This window comes from Ambystoma mexicanum, chromosome 6p, assembly GCF_040938575.1.
Source record: "Ambystoma mexicanum isolate Mex_15411 chromosome 6p, UKY_AmexF1_1, whole genome shotgun sequence".
NCBI classification, from domain to species: domain Eukaryota; kingdom Metazoa; phylum Chordata; class Amphibia; order Caudata; family Ambystomatidae; genus Ambystoma; species Ambystoma mexicanum.
In genome coordinates this window covers 1,455,670,442-1,455,692,172 of record NC_090935.1, presented here as the reverse complement: position 1 = coordinate 1,455,692,172, position 21,731 = coordinate 1,455,670,442, and the positions used below count along the sequence as shown (strand labels likewise).

At 47.2% G+C, this 21,731-nt stretch overlaps 1 protein-coding gene across 2 annotated transcripts in view; it reads left to right on the top strand.

The window, feature by feature from the left end:
- The window catches only part of LOC138510524 (zinc finger protein 765-like), a 294,020-nt gene that overhangs the window by 229,235 nt on the left and 43,054 nt on the right, over positions 1 to 21,731 (top strand). The gene's annotated exons all lie outside the window — the stretch shown is intronic.

Below are 21,731 nucleotides of genomic sequence, written 5' to 3'. Positions count from 1 at the left end.
TGACTTATGTGTTCTGAGCTGTGGGCCACGGTGTATATAAGAGATGAGCTCCCGAATGCTAATTTAATACCTGTTGACATATTCAGTAACTTAATTGGTTTCATGGTTAATAAGATGCACGTTTTTGTTTTTTTAAGTATAACATTTCTTTTGTTGTAGGTTATTACACTTCAATAAGTAGGATTTTTTCTTTTTTTAAAAAAGACACTGGAAGGAACATAATGGATTTTACATCGAAGCATGAAGTTATTTGTTATTCCATTAATACAGAGCTCCATTATTTGTAGTTTACCTGGCCATTTGTGTAGATTGTCAGCATGCGGTAAACAGTGGCCACACCAAATGAGAGAATGTGAGTTCATATTTATGGATTATTCTTCATAGAGTGGGGTTTACAGTGGATGCTCTGACTTGTGGCAGTATGTCTGAGCAACCTCTGTGGTTGTGATGAGGGGTCTCGCTTGTCTCCAGTCTGAGGATAGAAGGCTTTAGCTACTGGCAATTGCTCAGGACAACTTTCCATTCCATAGTTTTTCCAGCCCATTGTGCTATTAAAGGGTACAATTCACAGGCACTTCAGTATTGGTTGAACACAAAAGGCTCAGTTAATCCTGAACTGCTAGGTCACACCTATTCTGCACGCTACCACAAGCAACCCCAGCTATGTGCGGTGGTCCTATTGGGCCTCACAAGTTAAAGATATTTGGACCTCAAAAAATCGCGTCCCGGATAAGGTAACAAAAGGTAGATACATTATTAAATATTATTCTAAATCAAATGATGCATAATTGGGCAAAAACTGACAGGGTAATTCGTAGATTTCAGCGCAGAGGCAGCGCACGTGAGCAGCGCAGAGAGGTAGCGTGCGCCAGCCGTGTGTGCTAAACAGCATTCTGGCGCACTGTGTATTCATGTAATATCAAAGCCATTTTGAGCGCTGCCGCAGAGAACATCCCGCAGCGCCAATTACACCCCCAAGAACGCCCTTTGCGCAAGGATAAGGCATTGAAATCCCCAATTCAGCGCAAAGGGCCGCGCTAACCCTGCACCAGTTCACAGGGCTGGGACAGTGCATTTGGGCGTGCGCAGGAAGTTTCACACGCGATAGGGCTTGGGCGAGTCTGGTACGTGTATTCTGAGGGGTGCGCGGGGAGTATCACACGGGATAGGCCTTGTGTGAGCAGGGTACGTGTATTTTGGGGGTGCGCGGAGAGTATTACATGCGATTTCACTTGGCGAGCGGGGTACGTGTATTCGGAGGGGTGCGCGTGCAGTTTCACAAGCCATTTAGCTGGGCAAGCGGGGTATTTGTCTTCGGAGGGGTGCGCGGGGAGAATCACACGCGATAGGCCTTGGCGGAGCGGCTACGTGTATCTTGGGGGTGCGTGGGGACTATCACACGCGATAGGCCTTGTGCGAGCGGGGTACGTGTATTCTGAGGGGTGCACAGGGAGTATCACACGCGATAGGCCTTGTGCGAGCGGGGTATGTGTATTTTGGGGGTGCACGGGGAGTATTACACGCGATTTCGCTGGGATAGCAAGGTACGTTTATCCTGAGGGGCCCGCGTGCAGTTTCACATGCCATTTAGCTGGACGAGCGGGATACGTGTATTCAGAGGGGTGCGCGGGGAGAATCACACGCGATAGGCCTTGGGCGAGCGGGGTACGTGTATTCTGAGGGGTGCGCATGCAGTTTCACACGCGATTTAGCTGGGCGAGCGGGGTACGTGCATTCGGAGGGGTGCGCAGGGAGAATCGCACGCGATAGGCCTTGGGCGAGCGGGGTACGTGTATCTTGGGGGTGCGCAGGAAGTATCACACGCAAATTGGCAGTGTGGGACCTCCCAGGTGTGCCCTCTTCCCCCCCCCCTCCCCAGGTCCTGCAGGCAGCCCACACCACAGGGGACTACCCTGCACCCCAGGCCATGCCCCGCAGGCAGCCCGTCCACCTTGGGAATGCCCCGCAGGTAGCCCATCCACCCTGGGCATGCCCCCCAGCCAGCCCACATGTCACCATGCACCAGTGAGCACCGACTCATATCCTCCTGCGCCCCCACCCACCCAGCAGTGACAGGCACCTGCCAGCAGGCCCCGACTCATATCCCCCTGCACCCCCACCCACCCGGCAGTGACAGGCACCTGCCAGCAGGCCCCAACTCATGTCCCCCTGAACCCCCACCCACCCAGCAGTGACAGTCACCTGTCAGCAGGCCCCACCTCATGTCCCCCTGCACCCCCACACACCCAGCAGTGACAGGCACCTGCCAGCAGGCCCCGACTCCTGACTCATGTCCCCCTGCACCCCCACCCACCCGGCAGTGAGGGGCACCTGCCAGTGGGCCCCGACTCATGTCCCCCTGCACCCCCACCCACCCGGCAGTGAGGGGCACCTGCCAGTGGGCCCCGACTCATGTCCCCCTGCACCCCCACCCACCCAGCAGTGACAGGCACCTGCCAGCAGGCCCCAACTCATGTCCCCCCCCAACACGTCATCATGGCCCTCATGACCACCCAAATCCCAACACACGCCAACCCTGCCCAAAGAACCAACCAAGTATTACATCCACCCTACATTGAAATGCCCATTACATGAAACAACCCAAATGGCATGTATGTACATCAACACATGCAACACATCTCTGTCACACACACACAATGGGTGCCAGTGAATGTGAAAACCCACATCGTGACATGCATGAAACCAATGAGAGAATACCACACATTGAAGTATGAACTAAAAATGTATTCAACACAAAATGAAGTGAATGAAATGAAAACACACAATAATGGAAATAATAAATAAAATGCAGCATGTTCCAAAATGAAGAAAAAAAATATGAAATCCGAATCCAAATAAATCCAAATGAAAATGTGTCCAAACTCACCGTCCAACAAAGCAAATCCAAAGGGAAAGAAATAAGTAAAATCCATTGCTCCATGGTGAAAAATAAAATAAAAATGACGATAAATCCACTGTTCAACTATATACAATAACAAATCCAGGGTCCATGAGCCCAACCATTGAAATGAAACCTACCAAAAATACTACTAATGAAGAACTATCTACAAAAAGGTGGGGCATAGTCCAAGCGCCCCAAATGAAAGAAAAACCTAAATGAAACCTAACACTAACTAACTATATACAATGGCGGCGGGCAAGTCCTACGGCTCACTTGCCGATTTCCTGGGGCAGGGCATCATCGAACTCCTGTTCTATGTCCTGGAGGCGGGCCTGTTCCACGGCCCCGAGGTTTTGCAGGGATGACGCCATGTCCAACTCCAACTCCCTGTGAATTGCCTCGAGGCACTCGGCCCACCTCAGCGCCCTGCGCATGGAGTTCTCCGCCCTGACCATAGTGAGCCATGCCTCTTCTGCCCGCCGCTGCTCCACATCTATGTGCTGGCCCAACCGCTGCCACACGGAAGACACTTCCAATCCAGGGTCCTCCTGCCCTCCGGCCGTTGCCTGCCCCTCTGATGTTGATTGCCCCGAGCCATCATTGCTCCCACCTTGAGCCTGCTGCTGCTGTGCCTGTGCCCTGGCTCTTGATGCCTGCACGTCCTCCTCCTGCTGGGGTGCAGTTGTTCCCTGCTGTACCTCCGATTCCCAACTGTGGCAGGAATGTGTCCTCCACCAGCCTGGCCGCTGGGTCAGAGGCCGCTCCACAGGGTACCCAGGTGATACATGGGCCGGAAGATGGCACGGAGTACGACTGGCGCATAGGGGGTTCAGGTGAGGAGGGGGTCAGAAGAAGGTCCAGCAGACGGAGGAATCCGGTCCTGGTGACCCGTCCAAGTAGGTCAACGCGGTCAAAGAGGCATCCGAGATGACGTGCAGTGTCTTCACGAAAACACTGCAGGTCACCTCGCATGCCCTGTTGACGCAACGCAATCCCAGCCAGGACAGGCTCAACCCGGTCCCGGATTGCCACGTCTGCAGGGAGAGGAAGGCCAGTTGTTGTGCGCTCATCCCCTCCCTGAAAACTGGTCTGGATGTAGGCATACCTGCTGGTGCGGGATGATGCAGTCACAGGATTGTGGACAGGATTACACACAGGCACCTCCTCGGCGGCATGTGCTGCCTCCTGTCCCTGCCTCTGGACTGCACCAGTGGAATCCCCCCCTCCAGACCACGTGTGTGTCCCTTCCACGGCCTCCTCCTCAACCAAACCCCCCCCACCAACCTGGATGACTCCGTGGCATCTTCCTCCATCGGACCCTGTGGGGTCTCAGCTGCCCCTTCTGCTGCTGAGGAGTCCACCTCCGCCTCTTGGACCTACCCTCAGCAGCTGCGGCCACGGATGCGGCACCAGACTCCTGACTCCCAGAAGAGATGACAACCTGGGAGGGGAGCTGGGCCTTGCGTCTCCGGCTGGCGGTGCGATCCCTGCCGCTTTGCTCCACAGTACCGTCTCCGCCCTCTTCATCAGTTGACCCTGCAGACAGGGAGAGATAGAACACAGGCATCAGGGCACTGTACAATGGTCTGATACACACATGACAGTTGTACATGAGTGGCAGTGTCAAACTTCAAACATGGCATCACACTGCCCAACACACATGTCTTTTCAACTCACACACATGAGCATATCAACAGGAATGTTGCACCAGGCAGCACCATCCATACACAAACAGCATGAGCTGCCGAAGGTGAGCCTGACGTCACATGCAACACGGGGAGTGCAGAACACATGCACACACGCCACCAGGCATACATGCATCTGTACATCTCCACCACCTGTCGCTGTGATAACATCCCCATCCATGTCACATCTGGCAATCAGCCTCCTACATGTCAGTGTCACATGCATCAATGGTGTATATCAGTTGCACACTTGTCAAATACATACACATGCAAATGTACATAGCGCAGATACATGCAGGTGGAAGCAGCATCCATGTGTGACACCACAACCATGCCCCAGTACATACACAGGATTTCAAAAATGTGTGCACCCACACCTGCATTTGCCAAGCATGCTTACCAAGACATGCACCATATGTGTCTCAAACATGCTAGGACTCACATGCGGCAGGCTCATTTCCCTGTACATACACATGCATACATGGCCCTACACAGACATATGTACAACCTGCACACTCCTGCCACACCTCAACATGCACAGGGTCCAATCAGTACACATGTACACTTACCGCTCGACTCCAGACGTGTCTGCCTCTCAAGGACCTGGAGGTGGAGCGCTGGGCGTATACGTTCCAGGACCATCATTTGGTTGTTGGTTAGGCGGACCCGGCACCCCTTGGCATCCACTGCCTTCAAGAGGCGCTGGGCCTTGTTGAGGGTCCTGGACCTGAAGTCCTCCCAGCGCTTCCGGGCGTGTTGAATGTTGTGGACTGCCACCCCCTCCTCGTTGATGGCAGTCAAAATGTCCATCCAGATCCTCTTCCGTCCTTCATTGTCGGCGCGCAAACTTCCAAAGAGGGCATCATACTGCCCCAGGACTTACTTGCTCCACCAGGATACCAACTTCACTGGCACTGAAGCTGGTAGCACTCTGCCTCTCTGGCTGGGGGTTGCCAGTGGTGCCAGATGGTGTGGTGTCCGACATGGCAACCCCAGAGGCAGGTGTGGGTGGGCAACTGGGTCCTGGGGCTGGGCTGTGGAGCGAAGGTATCCCAGTCGGGAGTCTTCAGTTCCAGCAGGGGTGGTCACAGCAACTGCACCCCTGCAGATGGCTGACGTGCAGGCACCAAATAGCAGGGCACGTGGGCAGCAGGCAGCAGCAGATGGCAGGTGGGAGCGTGCTCAGGGATCTGGGGGGCAGGAAAATGGCCTTCTGGGCAGGAGCGTGGTCTTCTGTGTGTTGTTGCGTGGCCAGCTTGATACGGAGTGATTTGGCATGTGAAAAAACTGCACGTCAGCGTGTAATTCGAGCAAAGGGCCTTAGCGCGTAAGCGCGTCTGTGACGTGGCGCACAAGGGCGTTTCCCCTCAACACGGGTGCATGTTGATTGTACACGTGCAAAAACTGCACGTCTGGGTGTGACTGCGTGCAATTGGAGGAAAGGGCCTTAGCGCGTACACGCGTAAGTGACGTTGCACATGTGGGCTGGCTTAAAAGGTATGCGTAGGACGCCATTTTCTTGTACGTGCTTTTTGTGGAGAGCGAGCGGGTGATTCTTGTACTTCTTGTCAGTTCACACGCAATAACTTCACAACGGTTCCAGTTCGTACTCCCCGTTTACTCAGACAGCGTTCAATTCTTCTTTTGGCTGGGGTGTTGCCAACGTGCACACGTGCATCTTTTTCGTGTTTTTTTTCCAGGCAGACGGGGAGTCGCGCACGTATTTTCCAACTGTGGTTGCCCCCATGTGTCGCGTACCCGTTCAGAGGTCATTGTAGGCTGCGTGTACCACGCTTACGCTTATTTTTGTGTTTCTGGGTGCCACAGCATAGTGCGGGTTCATTTTTCCACGCACGTGCTCTACCAAGGGTTGCGTGCACGTTAAATATTGTTTTTGGGGTGCCCTGTTCATTGCGTGACCCGTCATCTTCCCCCAGGGGGCACAGACAGCCTTGCTAGAGCACTAGGGTACGAATTCCATCTAGTACCCTACCCCTTTCACTCCAATTGCCCAGGACAATTGTTTACTGCAACTCCCTTATTGTCCACAGAACCGGCACAGGAGGACTCCCAGGCTGACTTCCGTGTCACCAAGTCTAAGCCACGTTTGTCGGTGAAATATGGTGTCACCAGGCCACATGGATCTGGGGCAGCAATGTCATCTGCTGCCCCAAGTAGCCAGGGTGAGGAGGCTGCAGCTCAATCCACCCCAGTTCCGAGTCTCCCAGCCAGGACAGTGTCGGGCCAAGTCCATCACACCGAGGTTGGTCCTGCCAACATTACCCAGCAGCCAGTGCCTGCAGTGAGACCTTTGGTCATCGTGCCTTTGGCAATTTCCAGTGCCCAGTCCACCTGCGCTTCTGCCCCTACCAACCAGAGCAGCGTAAGCCACCCGAAGTCCGCACCATCTTCCAAGAGGAAGAAGGGTGCTCTTGCAGTACAGGCTGGGGCCCCAGACACGGCTACCCACGCCGGCATGTCAAGGAAGCCTAGTTTCAATGATGCAGAACTAGATGCACTTGTGGGCTATGTGTTGGCCCATGGCCGCGAAATGGTGGTGACTGCAGGGTGCAAGACTACGACTGCTCAACGTAGGGCCCACTGGCAGACCATCACAGACCGCATTAGTTCCCTTGGATTTGTGTAGCACACAGCTGATGATTGCTCTAAGCGCTGGAATGACCTGAAACGCAGAGAAAAGAACAAGCTGGCTTCAAATCATGCCTCTACTCGACTGGCGGTGGGTCTCCACCAGAGGAGGAAGAACTCACTGAACATGAGTCTGTCGTTGGAACATTCATCACAGAGGATCAGATCCAAGGCGTAGGAGGACTACCAGATCTTGAAGCAATGTCCAGTGAGTGACCATGCACGTGTGTGCAATCCATGTGTATGTTGCTTGGGTGATGTGTTCTGATTGAGTGCCAGGTGAGGCTGTCTAGTCATGACTGCTATGGGTCACCCATGTGGTCCCTCAAAAACATTCCCCGGCCTTGTGTTTCCGTTTCACAGTATCCCTTCTGATCACAGTTCACTTTTTGCACATAATTCATCCACTTGGCCTTCAGCTGTCCTCTTGCCACAACATTGTTCATACTCTTTTCCTCTTTATTGAGCCTGATTGATAAATGATTAGCAAATTTACCAGACATTTTTGTGGCCGAATGTCCCAAATGTGACATACTTCTGTCATAGATTACTCCACACAATGGCCCACATTTATTGACTTATTAGGGGAAAGTTTGTTACGATCAGGCTGATTGAGTAATTTGCACCTACACATGGCCTGCACACTATCATTTTGGGTCCCTGTTTGAATGTTGAACATGACAATAGTATCCTCTCATGTTGAAGTGACCAGACATTGATGTATCCATGTGCCTGCCATCACTGCATCAGTGAACACTGGCTTTGTTGCAGCGTGTGGCACATGCGTGTTTTCTCACTCTTATTTACATGTTTTATATCATGATGTCCATCTCACATGGATGGGACACAGTACTGATTAGCTACCATCTGGGTGTCCTTGTCAAATCTGCCATGGCTATGGTATGTGCCGTCTGTGTACTGGCATGTGTCATGTATGTGGATTGTCCATGCCACTCACAGGCTAATGTTTGATGCGACTGCTATCCAGCATGCAGCACATGTGTTGGTTTTCCATCTTGCAGTCATCAGTGTGTGCTTTTTGCCTCCCCTTCCAACTCATTGACAGTGCATGAGTTATTGTCATGTGGGACATGTGTCATTTATGTACTGGATCTCTGCCTCGTCATGCCTATGTGTGTGTGCTATGGTGCTCACGCCTGTTTCCATTTGTTATCATTCATGTTTTTGCAGATGATGAGGCACTTGATGCTGTTGAGGAGGAGGAGATGGCGCAGACCCAGGAGGACTCACAGCCACAACCGGGCACCAGTGGAGGACGTGGGGTGGTGGTGGGTGAAAACCCATTGCTCCTACAGGCCATACTGTTAACTGGTGCCTCTGGGTACACCACCGGAGACCTCTATGAATCAGGTGCTGAATCGGACATTGAGACATATGTGCCGTTGCAGTTGAGTGTTTCTAGAAGGGATGCTGTTCTGTCCAACCCACCTGCACCGGGGGTAGACCCCTCTATGGGGATTTCAGTTTTGGAAAGTCCGCCTGTGGCGATTATGGATGCAGGGTCACACTCCACAATATTTGTTCCTGTTCCTGAGCCAGCAGATCAAAGGAGGAATGCAGTCCTGCAGCCTCAGGCAGTGCCAGCACAGCAAGGTTCGCATCGCCTTGCCCCAAACAGGTGTGGTGCCCGCCAATGCAGTGGCCGTGCGCCACCAGGCAATACTATGTGGGAGAACTCCATCTACACTATAGCAGCACAACAGGGGGCATCGTGTGGAATGATGGCTCAGGCAATGAATAGGGTGGCCACTTCCATTCTCCCCCCTGAAAGGCAGATGGAGCTCCAGCAGCAGGCAACAGACTCCATTTGCCACTCACACAGGGAGGACATGTTGGCGTCCGACAGGGACCGACGGGCTAGATTGGAGACTCTGCGCACAGCCATATCTGTAGAGTCACAGGCCCACAGGGAAGCCCTCAGGTTAGAACACAGGTCCCTCAGAGATACTCTGGGTGAACTCGAGGTGTCCCGGAGTACAAGGGCAGAACAGCAGCTGGAGCAGCTGACACGCACACTCTCAGCTGAGCTCCAAGCAACCCGTCAGGAGATCCGGGCATCACACGAGGCCATGCAGGCAGAAATGCGTGCTACCCCTGAGGTGCTGCATGGGGATCTCCGTACCATCATCCTGCAGAACCAAACCTTTCACACCCGCATGTTTGCTGCCATGGAGGAGCATGCCAGGGCTTTGCGTGGACTGCCTCCCATATCACGGCCACCTTCTGATGTACCACCAGAGGATGGCGACAACGACAGCAGTTCTCCCACTGTAGCGTAGCCGTGCAGGCCATGAGCCCATGGAGGTATTTTTGTTTTTTCTCAACATCCACGCATGTGGGTGTTGGGGTGCACCCTGTACCTCGTCCCTCCTGGGTGCCCCTCCCCCACCCCCTGGTCCACACATGGCCTTTTTTTTTTTTTTTCTTTTTTAACAGTGTGGTGCTTTGTGTGGCTCCCGTATGCATTCACTGTGTATTCCAGCTGGGCACATGCAGGCTTGTCCTGTCTTTGGGTTAGATGCTTGGGTTACTGACGCACACACCGCTCCTGCTTCCCCTTTCCATGGGCTTGCAAAGGGTGTGACCAAGTGACAGTAACTTACACAGTGACATTGGGCTCCCATAAGTTGTGTGGACAGTCTGTGGTCAAAACTGTGTATACATCCCTAGTGGGTATTGTTGTGGAAATCTCCACTGCATGGTGGATTTATGTTTGGTTCTACATCCCTGACTTTTTCCTTGTATACATGTACCTTCTTCATGTCTTAACAAGCCCATCTACTATGCAGTTGCAGTTCATGTTGTATGCAGTTCACTGATACATTTGCCTTCCAGCAACACACTGCAGTTGGAAGGGGTCGATGTGCTGGAATAGTCAGGTTGTGACACTTGCACTACTTTTATTTTTTATTCTAATATATTGCCACTGTTTGACCATGTACTGATGTTTTCTCTTGCTGGTAAGTATTTGTTTTTGTATTCATTATTGAGAGAAAATTGTCTGTAGCCTGTTTCCATTTAGGACAGTACACTTTGTGACACTTGTGTCATGTGCTGTGCATTCATTTGGTTGCTTTCACATTGCATGCCATGCCATGGTGTGTTGGGGAGGTGTTGGGTGACATGGCACTATTTTGATGTGGTAGTCCTTCATGCTGCATGAATTTGTGCCTTTTTGTGACACATCATTGGGTGTCTTTGAGTAGCTAGGGATGCACACAATGTAGCACTTCCAGGTGAACAATCTCAGGCTGGTATGGTTGTGACAGTTAACTGTCCCTTTTGTCATCATCGATTGTGAGCTGGTATGTGCCAGGCCTGTGTGCACTCCGCAGGGATGGCATTTTAGGTGAAGTAATTTGCCACAAGCTGGGTCCGGGCTGCCTCACCACATGCCCTTTCACCTCCCATGCGCAGTGGCCGTGCATGTGGTTGGGGATGTGGGGGCACCACCATGTCCACTGGCACGCCCCGCCGGGTTGCAGCGTTGTGCAGGACACATGCTGCCACTATGATCCTGCACACTACTAGGGGTGCATATAGCAGCTGCCCACCAGAGCGGTCAAGGGAGCGAAAGCTTGACTTGAGCACTCCGAATGTGTGCTCCACTATGCCCCGGGTTGCAATATGGGCTGTGTTGTATCTTACCTCGGGTGGTGTGGTGGGGTTCCGAATTGGCATCATGTAGGTGCTCGGAGGGTAGGCACTGTCCCCTGGGGAGGTGATAATGGTTGTCATTAGTGGGGTTTTCCTATTTCTCAGTTTGTGACATGCATGCATGTGCAGAGGCATTTATACTCACCAATTAGCCATGTGTCGTCATGCCGGCCAGCTTCCAGGTCCCGGTTTAGGGGTGACAGTCTGAATATGAAACTATCATGGCTGGACCCTGGATAGTTGGCATATGCTGGGGTGATGATTTCCTTGGCATCACATGCAACCTGCATGTTGATGGAATGCCAGTGCTTGCAGTTCCGATAGATATGTTCAGTGGCCCTGGGTGGACGTAGAGCCACATGGGTGCAATCAATGGCACCTAGGACTTTGGGGAAGTGTGTCACCCCATAAAATTGCTGGATCACAGCCTGCCTTTCTGCAGGTGTTCTGGGCATGTATATGTGCCTGCGGACTGAGGGGCGTGCAGTCATGATGGCCAACACCTGGTGTAGGCAGCGTGACTGCGTGGTCTGTGACACATCCCCACTATGGCACTTGTCCGCTGAAATGAACCAGTAGCCAAGAAGGGCAGTACATTGAGCCCCTTTTCCAAGGGGCTCAGTGCTTGGGAGCACAGGGTGGGTGATGTGAGGTCATCCTCCCACTCCCTCACCAGGTCTAGGATTATATGTGGTGGAAACCTGTACCTCCCATACACCTGGCCATCAGGCATCCCAAAAAGGCTGGTCCTGGGTAAAAAAATGCGGGGCCTGGCTATCCTCCTCCTCCTGCGGTGTCCCACGACCACTGCTGCGAGGAACCGTATATTCATTGTAGTGTCTGAGCTTGTTTGTTGTTTGCGCGCACTTTTATGCTGCGCGGGGCCGCTTTTGCCTGCTTCCTGCTGGCGTACGTGTTTCCGGATTAGCTCGTCTTTTTTGGCGCACGCCTTTCCCCTGTTCGATTCCATGAATACGTGTAGTTAGCGCACATGTGGGCGTTGCGAGCATTTACCTCCTGTACTTCCCCCCCATAACTCCCACATTTTCACCCGTTTTTCCCCATTCTGCGTGTTACGCTCCGTGTTCTGCCCACTTTTCTTGTGTGCGCTATGCTATGTGTGCTTTCCCTGTGCACGTAGCGCACGCCGTTTAGTAACGTGTGCGCCGCGTGTGCCACCCACGGATTTGGCGCACGTCCCAGCTTTTACTAGCGCAGCGCATTCCATGAATCGATCAACGGCTGTGTGTGCGGCTTTGGCACGCGTGCGCTGCGATTTTCACGCTTGCGCTCCCCTTATCGGCGCACATTTATTCCATGAATTACCCCGTAAATGTTAGATTAAGCAGTGTGGTTGAGTTCTTAGAGTATCGTAACAGGTGCCACAATCTACACATCTTTGGTGTTCTGGAAAAGTGGTAGATTGACCAGACAGAAGATTTTTTTAACAGCTCTAATGCAGCAACTTTTGAAGTGGCTAAAACACTCCAACTGGATAAAGGATGCACAAGGTGAGACGCATACTTCAGTAGGAAGATAATAGTACCTACTAAGTGAGGACATATTGCGTGCTCTATTGCTGTCAGGTTTCGTCAGTTCGTAAAGCAGTCAATAATCAACCTTCGATTACGTGTGGTCATAACATTTTCTTAGCTCCTAATCTTTCAAGAATACGGCAGGCGCAAGTATGCATTCTCACTCGATATTTGGCCCGCATATTAAATAGGCTTAATAAATCAGCCACATGTGAGATTATGCTGAATTAGAAGAATGAAATTGAACAACCCATAGAAGTTACGAAAATGTATGGATGGCATTACAACCTGTACCAAATGAACACTTTGTGGCTTTTAAAATTAATTCAATATGAAGATTAGACAATGCACCTGTACTTTGTCTGCCATGTTTCCTCTCCTCCAGGTATTTGTTCTTGCTGCGAGTTATGGTTTGCTTTCGTTATCTACCATTTTAACTGAATATATATCTGTTTGATGTTCAGCTGTTGGCTAAAGGGATACATATTGGCATCTGTGTTAAGTGCTTGCAAGCTTTGGTGAGTTGCCCAAACTCCCCATCCTAATGTGTGGGGTAAGCAAGCCATCAGGGACTGGGTGGGTCCAGCTGCTACTCCATGGGCCTTCTAGAGGGTGGTTCAGCAGGGAACGTACTGGCTCACTCTCTCCCCAGAGACCTGGCAAATCCTTCTCAGGGGAAGCCCTTCATGCCATGTTTCCTGAGGACGTGGTTTGCCAGAATGCATTACCTATGGAGTGGAACTCCGGGCTTGCTGCACCACAAGGATCTCTAGTCACAAACCAGCAGAGTTTATGGTACCGGCAAATGAATGTTCACATTTTACCTGAAATTACATGCACAAAGGAGCAGTCTGATAGGTTCTGCGCATTTGCACAGGCAGACTGCAGGCGGGAGAGCCCATGGAATGCTGCACAGTCGCTCCTAGCAGTAGAAGTGAATCCAAGATAACACAGCACACTGTGGACGCGTTTTTTATTTTTATTTTTTATTTTTTATTGAATGTAGTTAAAAAATTCAACTTTTTCAATATTATCGACAATTTAAAACAGAAAACAATATTCTACATATTATTATAAAAACTAAACATTTCATGAAACACAAAATATAAGTAAATGACAAAAATAAAAAAAATAAAAACAATATTTAGTAGGATGACATAAACACCAAAAGTTAAACAGTATCAAATTGTTACAATGTAAAATTATCTGGGGGGTATAAAACACAGAAGATAATAACTGCAATGGAACAGAGAGTCTTCCATGTATCAAAAACAAAGAAAGTTATTACAAATACGTTCACATAAACTGTTATTTCATAAAATAGAATAGAGGCATGTGTATCATACCAATAATCACAAGGCACAATTTACATTATACTATAAAATCTTCAAAGCCTTTCTTCAAAACCATGATACCCATATTCTCTCATAGTAGCATAACATACCCTAAACAACAACAATGTTTCCTATTTTCAAATTAATTACCAGTTTCACTCCACTTTCTAAGTTCAATGCAGATAGAAAAATACATGTTGCTATACCTATACTGATGGATTTAGTCGATAGCAATATAGACCATCAAACTTCTGGATGTATGGCACCAAAGTAAGGCAAATGTTTCCAAAACCATTTCATTCTTAAGTTATTAAGGGTGGGACAAACAGTTATAATATGATCCACGGTTTCTTTAAATTCATATTTACCACAAAATCTGCAGAAATTTTCCTTTGGATTCATTAATTTTCTTCTGGTCAATATATCCTGCGTTAAAAATAAATTGAATCGTAACCGTAAAATAACAGCTCTTACATTAGAGGTGGGAGCTTGATTCAAATATGGTGCAAGTTCATTAAGTTTTTTATGTTAAAAAATCAGAGCTTGGTAATCTTTGTACTCAAGGCATTTACTTTTAGTCTCAATCCAATCACTCCTAAATAGTTTAAGTTTAGCTCTTTTCGGATTGCCAAGAAGCGTCTCTAGGCTAATATCTGCTTTTGGCCATAATTCTATACACATCCAAAATCCACTTTTTGCAAAGTTATGATGTGAGGACAACATATAGGTTGATAATATTGTTAGTAGATTATCAGTACTTATGTAAGTCAAACACTTTCGAAATAAGGCATAAAGTCTCCAGTGATATTCAGCACTCAGGGACGTCAGGCCCAATTCAAGTCATAACCACGGCCCAGGTACACACATAGGCAGATGTAACACGCCTCTCAAAAATTTAGCCTCTAATTTGCATAAATCAGTGTGGTGTACTATTGTTGTTGTTTCTAGGCCCTATAACAATGTGGGCAGAACTTTTTGCTGCCAAAAGGTAATAGCTGGTCTGATCGTAAATTTCCCAAATCTACTCAAGATCAATCTTGTCTGGGAAATTGCAGAGGCGATCTTATGCTCTAACGCCCTGAAGTGCGATCTCACTGAAGAGTTACCATCAAAAGGAATTCCTAGATAAAGATATGTAGGTACTACTTCTACTATTCTTTGGTTAACTTGCCATTAATACAATGATTTTCTGGAAAACCTTGGTGCATAAGTTACAATCTGAGTCTTATCCAAATTAATAATCGATTCATTTTGGTCCAAATATGCACTAAGTGCCGACAGTAATTAATGTAAGCCTATTGGCGTTTTTGACACCAAGACCAAGTCGTCAGCATACCATAACTCTTTAATAGTTGATCCATTCATCTTAGGTGCATCGGCCTCAATTTGAGAAAAGGTCATAAACACATCGTGAATGAAAAAATTTAAAGAGGGCTGAGATAAGGATACATCCCTGTCTCAGCCCTCTAAATGTTGATATTGTTGAAGATAACAGACCCAGTACGGACCGACGTACTTTAATAGTAGTGATCGCATGTAAGGCTTGTATGATGTCGCACAACGTGTCAGGACACTTTGCCAAATTCAACTTCTCCATTAATTTAATCTGTGATACAGAATCGAAGGCCGAATGTAAATCAACGAAGCCAAAATAAAGAGGTTCTCTTGTTGATTGTGCCTGGGCCTTTAAAGCATTTAGTGTCAACAAATTAACTGTGGTCCCCAATTCGGCTACGAAACCCATTTGACATGGGTCTCGTCGATTATACTCTTGGGTCCATCTTGTAAAGTCTCTCAAAATTAACCGCGCGAACAGCTTTCCTGGTGCATCAAGCAAAGCTATCAGACGGTAGCTGGCCGGCAGTGCCCTGTCTCCTTTTTTGAATATCGGGACAAGAATTGATGTCCATGAAGCAGGTATGCTTTTTGTAAGAGTTATATGTTGGAAAACATTATTCAATATATTTGCCCATAAGGTTGGATATTGTTTAAACATATAGTTGTTTAAACCGTCAGGTCCCATGGCTCGAGAGGAGGAAGATTTCCTAATTAAATCTTCAAGTATGTCTGGAGAGCAATCCAACTCCCAGTGTGCCATGGGCGAGGTTTTGTACGTGTAAGCAGCATACTTAGGATCTGCATAAAGCTGTAAAAAGGGTGCTAGCCATTGTGGGGTAACGGAGCGCACAAAGTTGGAGGCTGGCTAGCGATGAATTAGCCACATTCTTGAGTAAAGGCCATATTTGTGCAGAGTTTTTATTGTTTGCAGCGTGCAGAAAGGCTTCACTATCTTGTTGAAAGCGTTTAGCCCTTCTTGCCCGAGACCAATTTCTGTATTGACATTTCAGTCTCCGGCATGTATTCACTCGCTCATCAAAGGGTAATTTACGTGCCAATCTTAATGCTTGCCTATGTACTCTTTTTGCCTGTTGGGTGATATAATCACTCTGATGTGTATGTTTAATTAAAAAGGGACAATATCCCGACATTTTGATGCCAAAAGTCAATAATATATCTGTGTAGAAATTGTATCCCGATTCAAGCTTCTGTGTTGCCTCCTTCAAATTATCAAGGGCCGAGATTGACCATCTAAATCGTGTGCGCGCAGAATTCACTTCTAGTGTTTGGATCGTCCAAAGTTGTTTTATCAAACTAATATCACACTCTGCTTGCCAAATAAAGGACAGGAGTTGATGATCACTAGCTACTTGCGCCACAATTTTAAATTTAATGGCCCTATGAAAGAGATTGTCTGACATGAAGACATAATCGATAGTAGAATTAGAAACACCTCTTTCCCACATTGAATTACCGGGAATATCACCCATAATCGAGCCATTGGCCATATGTAAGTTATGATCAGACATAAAATTAAGCCATCTGGTGCTCGCTATCCTTTGTGAGGTTTTCTTCACATTTATGCAATCAAGGTTTAAGTCTCCTACTAACATAGTCGCCGTTACTAATTGGTCACAAGATATTATTTCTAATAGGATGGATAAATCTCTATAGAATGTATCATCCGCTAGCCCAACCGGGTTGAGATAGAGATTAATTAGAGCCAAAGTTTCACTTGCATATTTTATTTTTACCAATTGCATGAAGTTGTTAGGAGAATGCCATTTGCTAAGTGTGAACCCTTTGCTAGTCTCAACAGCCACCAATAAACCAGAAGTCGGTCTTCCCCTCGCCGCCTTAAGGGCTGGTAGTAATATAATGGCGTGATCATCCCACAAAGGAGGGATAACAAACCACGTCCCTTGAAGAGCTACAATATCCTATTTATTGATATCAAGTGAGGATGACCATTGTAAATGGGCATGAGCTCTGGTATTGCAACTAGCTATTGAATGGGCTGTTTTAGAACATTCATTTAGTGGTTATGCTTGTGTTGGAAGTAATCTCGTATGTGGGCCCACAGTAGGAGCATGCACACTCAGGTTGATGTGTGGGCTGAGGTTTCTGAATCATTGGTTGTTTACAATTGTGAGCATTTGCAATAAGACGTTTGAGATCCTGGGCTATCAGCAACCCCATATTAAACAGAACCATTTTTTCTTGCCATATTGAGTTCACCACTAGACCAGATCTGATCCACAAGCGAACAATTGACAAATTATTGTCGCACACAAATTCAACTTGATCGATATCGCTGGATGTAATATCGCGCAAATTTGTTACATCACCAAATATATTCAGGACACTCGATCTACACAGATCATATTTTTCATGAGGATCATCTCTACATTTCCAAATCAAAGAGTGACAATTTTCAAAAGTATTTTTTGTTGCCTGTTTACTTGTACGTATAGACTCTTTCTTGCCTATTGGCAAGGTCTTTCGATTTCCACTCTCCTTTACAGGCGCTAAACTAAATGTTTTCCATTGAGTGGAAGTCTGCTTGGGAGAAGTGGTTCTCACCCCCATTTTCGGACACACTGACTTAAGCCTTTTATTGTCAGGGTTTGAGGGGGATTCTACTGCACAAGAGGAGTTGGCAAAAGGGGCTAATGTCACACGTTCGAGCAAATACGCATCAACAGCTGCCTTAATTGAAGCCATTCTCTGACTCGTATCCAATTCCTCAGATCTACTACCCGCAACAACCAGCGGCAGATTTTGTGACGTAGATCTTACACCCTCTGAGATTACCACTGGCACTTGGACTGTCACTGTGGCCACAGGACCAGTAGGCCCAGTGTGGTTTATCTACAATTTCTGAAAGAGGAGCGTAGTCTACTGGAGCATTTGATGGAAGGCTCACTGTATTTGGCTTGTGTGTATTTATGGGCACCATAGGGGTTTCTGGAGACTTGGCTCCTGGTAAGCTTACGGATGTTTGTTCAGGAATGGCAGGCACCGCAACCAGTGCTACATATGGTTGCACGCCTCGTGTATGTCGATTGACACAGGGTTGTTTTCTCACCACCGTTTTCACTTTCGGAAACTGTCTATTTGTACTCAGAGTTCTCAGCACATTCTGTGAGTATTTTATTGTGCACCTAGTTTTCCCCTGAAAATGTGTCTTTTTTTGGACTCTTAAGGTTTATCCATGATTCATTCACATTTATAACATCAGATCTTGACTATGTATCTGGACAGATGATATTGACAAAAGTTGGAAGTGCCGATTTAATGCAACTATCTGACCTAAGGCCTTCACTAGCACCAGCCATTTTGCACCGCCCACCCATGACATCAGGTCTCACATCCATTGACAAAGGACCATTTGTAGACGGCGACTTCGCTATCCACTCCACAATCTGCTCGATTTTTACCACCTGTTTAGATAATTTTACATCTAATGATTTGAATAATCTAAACATGCTGGCCACAGTTGTATTTATGGCCGCTAAAGTGATTTCAATCAACGGCAGATTGTCTAGGGTATTTCCTGAAATATTTATTGATAAACACTGCCGTGGTGTCGGAATCAGAAAGGATTCCTTGATGGAATGGATTGTGGATCTCATCTGATCTTGTTCACTATATTCATTTGTCAGATCAACATGTGAAATGTTTAAATGGTCATCACTCGAATTATTTGAGATGTTAGATATATTAGATATATTGGATATTTCGTCTACTTCAGACACACACAAAGAGATCTCATCAACCGTGGGTAGAGACGTCATACCAACACGCAAAACAGTTGCAGCCGAAGCCGGCTTTTTTGCATTTGAGTTCGCTAAGAGAGTTGTGTCAGATATGGGAGGCATGCAAAAAGCATTACTTGAATTTACGGGTAAGTTTTGTGCCCCTGTTGGTAAAGCTACATCTGACAACACATGTATCACAGGTGACTCATCCGCCATACATTCTTTGCGTTTTGCGCAGTAGGTACGGATATCTTTGTTTGCCAAAGGCATTTTCAAGACCGGTGTAAGAGTAATAGATTTTTTTGAGGTACGCAATTCTTTTCTTAGTTTTGACATTATAATTGGCGTATTGAATGCAGCGCCACTACTATGTGGCATATTGGTTTTCAAAGTATATGGGTAGTAAAAAATATAAAATACAATTAGTTAGCAAACCACTTTATACCCGTGTGTACGGCCGAGTAGCTTATAACACAAATATTTTTATTTTTTTATTTTTTATTTTTTTTAGGTTCCACAATCACAAATAACTGAAACGCACTTAGGCCACAGAAAATGACCAGCAAAGGTGAGAAGCAATAGAAAGAAACAACCAAACAGAAACAATGCCCGGCTCAAAACTTAAAATCACTCCTCCCTGCCCAACGCCCGCAGCGCTGCGGCGCGCGCGAGCCCGATTTTATAGGCACGTCCTCAACAGTTAGCGCAAAGCCTAAAGGAAAGAAAGGAAGGTTAGTAAACGTCCCACCGCTATTGTATTCCAATATTTTCAGTCCTGTTTAGTTCCAAACACCTTGTGGGTCCTTGAGTATTTATAAAGAGTTGCAACTTCACAGTAATCCTTACGGACACAAAGTACGTCCAAAGCAATGAGCAGGAACAACAGCCGAGAGTAGCGGGCAAAGCAGGACTTCTCGGGACTTCGCCGGTGCGCCTTTCAAAACTTGCGTCCCCGTGTAAACCATTGGTGACACTTAGGTGGTTAATTAATAAACTATCAACAGGAATGCCACTAAGTACAGCTACCCGCCCATACACATGCTAGATGTGCTTGGTTGCGCTAAGTGTTAGCAGTCATATTGGTCATTGGATCCAAATAGAACAAGAGAGAGGGATAGAGATCAACATATTTTAATTAGTCTATAGAAGAGACTGACATGTTAAAAAACAATAATGCATTTCGTTTACACAAAACATAAAAACAATTAATGAAAAACACCGTTTTTCCTAACCAAGAGAGCAGCAACTGTAATTGACATATTTGAACAGTTGAGTGAGGTTAGTATAAGTGTGATATTGACATTGCATATATCCACAATTGCTATTTTATTAGTCCTTGACTCTGTCGACACAGAGGAATGTGTTTCTGGGTATCAGCGGGTGTGATTTGAGAACAGACACTCTCTAGCTGGCTTAGTCTGTCATGAGACATGTGCTGAACCCGTCTTCAGGACAATGGATTTTAGGGACACAGCAACTTAATGATGCAGCTAAAAACCAAAAACACGAAAAATGTGTTAGTGGCGCCTTTAAAAACTAAATAGGGATCTCTATGGGTGTACACACGCAGCCATTCGCACTGACCTTTCAATTTCTTTGTAGCAGTGTGGGGCGTCGGAAATGGTGACCTTGGACCAAATTCGAAAAACTGTGCGAACTCACAGTTGAACAAAAGCTAAAAATGAAAATTTTAGTTTTTAGCTGTTGATGTGTTCAGGTGCCATTTTTGTTTATGTTACATTTTGGTACGCGGAAAAACATATACGCTGGATAATTTAACACATTGAGTTTTAGTGGAACTTAATGAATCAATATATTGACGTGCCAGAATTGGCAGGAAAGCAGGCAATGGTTGTTACCTTAATTCCATAAGTTTGTGCACAGTTTTTCGAATTTGGTCCAAGGTCACCATTTCCGACGCCCCACACTGCTACAAAGAAATTGAAAGGTCAGTGCGAATGGCTGCGTGTGTGCACCCATAGAGATCCCTATTTAGTTTTTAAAGGCGCCACTAACACATTTTTCGTGTTTTTGGTTTTTAGCTGCATCATTAAGTTGCTGTGTCCCTAAAATCCATTGTCCTGAAGACGGGTTCAGCACATGTCTCATGACAGACTAAGCCAGCTAGAGAGTGTCTGTTCTCAAATCACACCCGCTGATACCCAGAAACACATTCCTCTGTGTCGACAGAGTCAAGGACTAATAAAATAGCAATTGTGGATATATGCAATGTCAATATCACACTTATACTAACCTCACTCAACTGTTCAAATATGTCAATTACAGTTGCTGCTCTCTTGGTTAGGAAAAACGGTGTTTTTCATTAATTGTTTTTATGTTTTGTGTAAACGAAATGCATTATTGTTTTTTAACATGTCAGTCTCTTCTATAGACTAATTAAAATATGTTGATCTCTATCCCTCTCTCTTGTTCTATTTGGATCCAATGACCAATATGACTGCTAACACTTAGCGCAACCAAGCACATCTAGCATGTGTATGGGCGGGTAGCTGTACTTAGTGGCATTCCTGTTGATAGATTGTTTGCACTTGGTCCTCAGCCACACAGCCCCCTAAAAAAGAGGACTTTTCTAGCTCAAAACCCTTGACCTACTACGGTTAATTAATAAAGTCATTTTTTATTTTATTTTATTTGGGGGGAACATAGGAACAAAGTAGAACAACAACGGTTATCTTGGCCTTGTGACAATCCTACCGTTCACGTACAAGAACGTGGTGGGTAAGTACTGGGGGAGGGAGAAGTGCAGGGGTGGGGTGCCCACAGGGAGGGGGTGCCCACAGGGAGGGGTAGTCTACTGGGGCAGAGGTGAAGATGGCAAGTGCGGGGCC